This window comes from Nomascus leucogenys, chromosome 23, assembly GCF_006542625.1.
Source record: "Nomascus leucogenys isolate Asia chromosome 23, Asia_NLE_v1, whole genome shotgun sequence".
Classification (NCBI taxonomy): domain Eukaryota; kingdom Metazoa; phylum Chordata; class Mammalia; order Primates; family Hylobatidae; genus Nomascus; species Nomascus leucogenys.
The window spans coordinates 16,790,854-16,798,287 of NC_044403.1; the positions used below are offsets into that span (position 1 = coordinate 16,790,854).

At 33.4% G+C, this 7,434-nt stretch overlaps 1 non-coding gene across 1 annotated transcript; it reads left to right on the top strand.

The window, feature by feature from the left end:
• Nucleotides 1-6,668: 6,668 nt before the first annotated feature.
• On the top strand, nucleotides 6,669-6,771 carry LOC115832965. The gene has a single exon (XR_004028376.1). It is a non-coding gene; the product is annotated as a U6 spliceosomal RNA (small nuclear RNA).
• The last annotated feature ends 663 nt before the right edge of the window (nucleotides 6,772-7,434 follow it).

Sequence of the window (7,434 nt, forward strand, 5' to 3'; positions counted from 1 at the left end):
ACAAAGTATGTTCCCCACTGCACAGAACCTGGTCTGCAAATAAACCCTAAATCTGCATACTTCAAAAGAATGAATGAACACAACCAAGTGAATGAAAGTAGGTGACTGAATCCACCAAGAGATGAAAAGAATCAAATGAAAAATTATTTATACTGGTAATGAAATACAAGTTAAAACTAAAATGTTATAATTTGCTTATCTAATTTGCAAACTCTTTATAATTATTAACATCCAACACTTTTGAAAGTATGCAAACAGGCACTTGCAAACATTGCTGTGTTGGAAAGAGTGAGAAATATTCAGAGAAAAATTCAGAAAATGGAAAAATTGAACTTAACATATAGTTTCACAATATAAAGAGTTGGCTAGAAAAAATGAGGTATAATCCTATGATGCAATACTACGCTGCAAAGAAAACCTACTTTACAATAATAATATTTAAAAAGTTCACATATTAATAACCAAATTGTTTCTATTCCTGAGCATAATTTTTAAAAGAAAAAAATGTGCACACAGACACATATACATTGCAAAAATTTTGCAAGTACATAAGGCAAGAATTTCACAGTGGCTACATATTATTGTCAGGGCTATTTGTACACTTAGATATTTTGCAGATTTTCTATAGTGAACACATATGACTTTTTAAATTACAGGGTTTGCAAAAAAAAATATGTCACGGGTAGACTAACATTTAAATGGATAAAAAGCTTGATTCCTAACTGGCAAAACAAAAAAACCCAAAAGTTAATGAAATATAATTTCTATTATGAGACAGACTGAGTCCTATAAAATAATGCTTTAAAGCATTTCTTTTCTATTTAGGGTGAGCAAAAAAAAAAAAAAGAACATTTCAGACTTAAAATGTGTTGGCATCTTGGTTTAATCTAAAGATCATGATTTTGACTCATATCGTCCTTAATTCAAATAAGGCTCCACTTCCCACCAGAGCCCAGTCTGGCCTCTCCCTATGTACCAGGTTGTTTTTATGCAGATGAACAGTAATGTTACATAGCTATCTGCAAGGATAAATTCCCTTTAACTTCTCCAAGTTTCAGTTTCTATATCTGAAGTAGTGATATCGGTGCCAACCCCAAAAGAATTTAACAAAAATAATGCTCACAGAAATGCCTAGAACACATTCATCTTAGTGAATGTATATATACCATACATGTACAAATTGTAATTAACATAAACTGTCTATATGTAAATATAGACACAGATTGCATGCCCATAAAAATGGAGACTTATAATTGCATACTAACAAATGGAAGTGCATTTTATAAAGAGAGGATTAGATATGCTTGCAAGTGGAACATAAAAGGCCAGTATATTTTCTATTTTTCACTGACAATTTTAAGAGTAAACAGAAGGGGTTTACCAATTTCGATTTATTAATATCATGCAACTTATTTTTGGTTCAAAACTAGGTTTATTCATTTAGGATGGGCAGAAATATGCAAGAAAGAAAGAAAGAAAGCCAAGATTTAAGGAAAGACTCTGAAATAAAATATGCACACACAGACTTGAAACAATCTGGTCCTAGGGTAACAAAGTAACAGGTTTTTCTCCACACATTTCCCCCACCCCCAGACAGGCACTGAATCCCAGTATGCAAACAAAAGGGACATATTGTAGAGGTGATTCATACAGCTGGGAAGACAAAAGGCTGTAGCAGCCAAAGCCAACATTTAACAGCGGCCTATAATGGCAAACTTGTTTCTCTCTTTTTGAGGAAAAGTGGCATGTTTGAATAAGTGGCATATTCTTTAAAGTTTCCATTTTTAAACATTAACTAATATACCTAAAATAACTACCAACTTTCCCTTTTTTTTACAGAAACCCAGTTTTTCATAAATATCTGTCTGTGCTTTCATCTACATATGTGCTGCTATCTTTCCATAAACTCAATCACAGTGTAATTTAGTCTGTATGGGTAAATGTAGAAAGGCTCTCAGATGGCTTAGAAGAAATAGAACAAAATTAGTTTGGATTTTTTTCCAAGTGGATTGTCACAATCTGTGCATGTTATTTCCCTTATCGTTACATTTATGCAACATTCAGATTCCCTTTCCTCCTTCATCTATCTCCTATTTAAGATAAACAGGGGAAAAATTAAGTGGGTATAATCACCTCTAGCTTCTTCGTAAACATTATACGATAGCTAAGAAACTGTAATGTTTGAATGGCTGTTATTGCTTTAAATTTGGCATGTGACACTGAAGCAATGTATCCTCTACTGTGCCCAGGAATATCTCAAAAATCTCAATCAGAGTTCCAGGCACAGATAGGCAGAGAAAAATTTTTTTTTTTTTTTTTTTTTTTTTTTTTTTTTTGCTGTGCTATGTTTTAACATTCCAGAATCTGGTCTCTGTCAAGATCATCCTTCAAAGGAGCCTCCATTTTAACACAGCTGCCGCTAGATTTCAAATACAGGAATTAAAGCAGCTTGTTTATAGAAATGAGCTTAGTCTCATTTCTAAGGAAATTTATATTTGACATGCTACATATGTATTTTATTAAACCATAATTATTTGCTACTAACAAACATAACACAATTAAATGCTTGCTAATCTCAAAGTCACAACAGAAATTATTTCTTCCAGGTAGTTCCAAGGTGGCCTCCAAAAGCGGAGGGTCTTTGAACTTTCTTCCATTGAACATCACTCTAATAAAAGGATGGGACCTAGGATTTAAACATCATTTTCTCAACTAATGGCAATATTGTTGCAAGTATTTGAAGTAATTAGATTCAAAAGACATTTCTAATTCTTCTGCATTTAATTGCTTTCTCCGTATGTGTGCCTCCTAAACCTTCTAAACCTCCTAAACCATAAGAATTTACATTTTTATAATGAATATTTTCCAAAATGAATATAAATTACCCATTTGCGCTTTATTTTCTCTCTTACTAGCGTTCCCTTTGGAGCAGAGGTCTTGCCTCCTTGCCTTCTATACCCATGTTTGAAACGCAGCAGCAGCCAGTTGCGGTGTGCACCTTCTCAGGAGGCTGTGGCAGGAAGATCACTTGAGCCCAGGACTTTGAGACTGAAGTGAGCTATCATTGCACCACACTGCATTCCAGCCTGGGCAACAGAGCAAGACCCTGTCTCAAAACCAAACAAAACATTGCTAGAACAGTAGTCTTTGAATTCAATAAATTATCCATTTTGTGGTAATATGGTTTAGAGCCTACAACCACATCAGATATTCAGAAAATCTTTCTCACCATACTAACTTTACTTTTTAAATTTTTCATTGTCATATAATAGTTGTACATATCTTGGGGGCATATGTAATATTTTGATACATGTATACACGGTGTCATGATCAAATCAGAGTAATTGGGGTATTCATAACCTCAAATATTTGTCTTTTTTGTTGTTAGGAACATTATAATTCTTCCCTTCTAGCTATTTTGAAATATACAGAAATTGTTGTTAGCTATAATTTTCCTACTAACTATCAAATACTAGAACTTGTCCTTCTAGCTAACTATATTTTTGTACTGACTATAATTTCATCAGGGACCTCCATTTCTGATACAAAGTAGATGAATAACACCACCCTTTTAGATTCAATATAACCTAGTCACTTCCAGGTTAATGTAGTTTCATTGGAGAAAATACTCAGCTTTTCCAAATTGCTCTACATCCTCCCTTTGTCATCTTTCAGCCAATGGAACCTGAGTGTAGAAGAGGCTTGCATATGGCTTAGCATTGGAAGAGACAGGTGAGAAGAAACAGGGCAAACAGGCAGTAATGCTGCAGTGAGTTCATCCAGCATCCAGATCCCTTAGAGTGTTTTTCTATTTGGCATTGTCAAAGCTAACTCACCAGCATCCCATCCTTATTCCAGCCTGTAAGAAAGGAAAATGAGAAGTAGTGGAGAGCATGAAATTTCCTACTTGGTGATATGACCTGGAAGTTGTGTACATTATTCCTGTTTAAATCCAATTGACTGGAACTTACTAGGTTCAGTAAGGTTCATAACACATTCTGATAGCAGAGATATTTACATGAATAGCTAACAACTATGCAACAAAATGTGTTTTCATAAAATGGGTGAAAATAACATCTAACAAAAGTTGTTTAAGCAGGAAGAATCAATTCATCTTGAGGAATTAGGTAAAGCATTTTAGAGCATGTCTCATAAAATGAACTAAATGGGTTATATTCAATTGATTTATTGAACATATTTAGTGAATCTCAGCAATGTAAGTAATGAGAAGCTAGGTAATAAGAAGCTAAACAATTACTATAACTTTACTAATTACTAATTTTACTATACTTTTCTTGCATGACCAAAATCATATAAAATGGTGAAACCCAGGGTATTTTGAGACACATTTTTTAAAGTTCAAATTTCTATGATATATTAAAATAGAAATGCTACTTACCATATGCTACACTTTCAAATCAACTGGGTAATACTGTGCAAAATAGCAAACAAATATTGAGAAAAAGTTTTGTATGACCTGAATCAGTTATCTTTGGTTATAGATAACTTTTGGATGAAAACAACTAACAGAGACTTTAGATGTGGTGCAGGAGTTTACAAAAAATTACCTAAGACCCTGAGCTCATTGATCTCCCAACTCTGTCTGTTTTTGTTGATTTTTAGTCTTTTTATTCTTGCCCCATCTACTCATCATGGGTCTTTCAGTTATTTATTTTTAACAGTAAAGCAAAAGCATACATAAAAAGCTCCTTAGAAGACCTAAGTTTCTGCTTTCTTGATGAAAACTACAAGAAAACTTAGGAAAGTAAGTACCCTGAAAAAGAGACATTCCTATAGCTAACTTAACTCAATAATGACTAGGCTGACCCTCTGCAGTGGGGCATATTGCCATTCTAATTAAGTCAAGGTTTACATATTAAGTAAGTAGAAGGAGAATGTCTTTGGGGTAAGCAAACAATGAATTCTTCCATAGCTATGTAACCTCTGAAATCATGGCCTTCATGTGCCTTGATAATTCTTGGACAACTTTAAGGTTATTTCCAATCTCCACTTCCTCCTTAGGTAACTCCCTTCATCAGTGATGCCATCTCTCTCCTTAATAAACAATATTCCCTTTCTACTGCCTCTTTGTTCATGGAATTACTAGTCTCTCCCATAATAAAGTTAAATAAATCTCTTCTCATCCCAATCACTGATTCTAACTACCTTGAAATTTTTCTCCTTTCCGCAATGGCCAAGTATTTCTAAAGTGTAATTCTTACTCATTGCCTCTGCTCATTTACTGCCCTTTTACTTTCTAACCCTAATTAGTATGATCCTCCCACAAAAACAACAAACCTGTTATTGGTAAAGTCAACAGTGGCCAATGATTTTAATATTTCAAATGAAATACACAATTTTCTGATCTTGTAAAACCTGAGTATTGTGTGGCATTTAACTCTGTTTACTACTCTTGCTGAAATTCTAGCTTCCTTTGGCACCTGATAATATGTTGTTTATTGGATTTTCTCATACATTTTTGGCCACATCTTGATCATTTTAATAATTTATGTATTTAATAATTTATGTATTCTCTTTGTATATCTCCTCCATTGATACGGGATACTAATATGATAAAAATACTCTACATTAAGAAATGCCTGTTGTTATAAATAGAATACAATTGATTTTGTTAGACCATTAAATTTCTCTGTCACTTTTAAGTGAACATGATATTCACCTGGAAATGATTTTCAGTAATATTGAAGACCAAGATGATAAACAGATACCTGATTTCATCACATAGACAAATACTGTAAAAGTATAATTTAGAAAGTTGTTAAATATGCAGTCAAGCATAAAGAAAAAAGAAAGGGGATTGCCAGGTGCTAGTAACAAATAGGAAACTCAAAACCAGATGAACCAATCTCAAAGTAATTCAATTGTGGCTCATGAGTGCTTCAATAATCCTTGAAGTTTAAAATCTAACACCATTATATGGAAAGAAAATGTGGCCTCTCATCTCTAAAAAGTTGAAAGCTTAAACAGTCATCTGAGTATGGCTGAGATCCTTCAAATGTTGCCCTAGGCATTATTTAAAAAAAAAAAAAAAAAAACTTAGGCAAAAAACCCTAACTACTGACCTTGAAAAGTGTTTTTAAATACTGGCTACATATCAAGGAAAAAAGAAAAGAAGACCACCATAAGAGATAGGATATCAAGGCCTACTGCATGATCGAGGATGGAGTCTAAATATATATTGCCTATATGATAGTAGAGACACATTCTAAGAAATTAACTTAATGCTACTTGAGGATTATTGAAAACCCTAAATCCCTTATTGAAGCACACATTTTCCCGTAGCAGTTTGTATTGAACTTCCACAGACCTCTGCCAAGCTCACAGGAAAAAATTACAAACCTCAAAAGAAATAAGCCCCCTAAAATCAATACATTGAATATGATAAAAGAAATTTATTTATCCAGCTCTTCGTCCATCTGATAAATGTTTATCAGATGACCACTATAAACTAGGGAGTTTTGAAGGCATAGCATATACAGAGGTAAATAGAGAGTGACGAGATGAAGATATAAAAGAAGGGAAAGAAACTACAGCAAGCCAGGATAAGAGGAGGAGGAAGAGGAGTAAGAGGGGGAGGAGAAGGGTAAGAATCACAAAAAAGTTATAATACGAATTTACTCTCTGAAATTAAAACTTAATGGACATGTGTTCACTTCAGGGGTATACATAGTAGAATTGGAACAATAAAAGATTAGTTTGGCTCCTCCTCAAGGATGGCATGCAATTATGTGATATTGCTATACAATTTTTAACATCAATTTTTAAGTCTGATAAAGATAGTGCTAAAAAGAAGTCCTCAGAATAATATCACCAATGAACATTGGTGAATATCCTCATACAATATTATCAAATATAATTGCACAGGCAAACAAAAATATTTTAATATAAACAATTGAAGAATGCTAGGATGGTACAGTATTATTTTATTAAAATATTTTACTATGTTAATATATCTAAGGAGAAAATTCATAAGAATATCTCCAGATAGGATGAAAGGTGCTAGACAAAATTCAAAGCCCATATCTGCTAAAAATCACTTAGTAAAATAGAAATAGGTGAATGCAATGAAATACTGTGCCACTTATACATACCAGAATGGCCCAAATAAAACAAAATGCCAAGTTTTGTTAAAGATGTGGAGCAACAAGAACTTTCTTATACTGTTGGAAAATGGTATGTCGGACAGTGCTAAAGCTGAAGATTTGCATAAGCTATGGAACCACCAGTTCCACTCTTAGGAATGTAATTGACCAAGATGAACTTAACATTTCCCTCAGCTTGACTAAACTTTAGATAGAGTTCTTCCTCACTCTAGAGGGCTGAACTCCCTTTCCTTAGAGCATTTACTTTGGAAAACTTGTAATTATAAATTCTCTCTCTGCCTTTGTCAAATGAATAGTTTGCAAATATTTT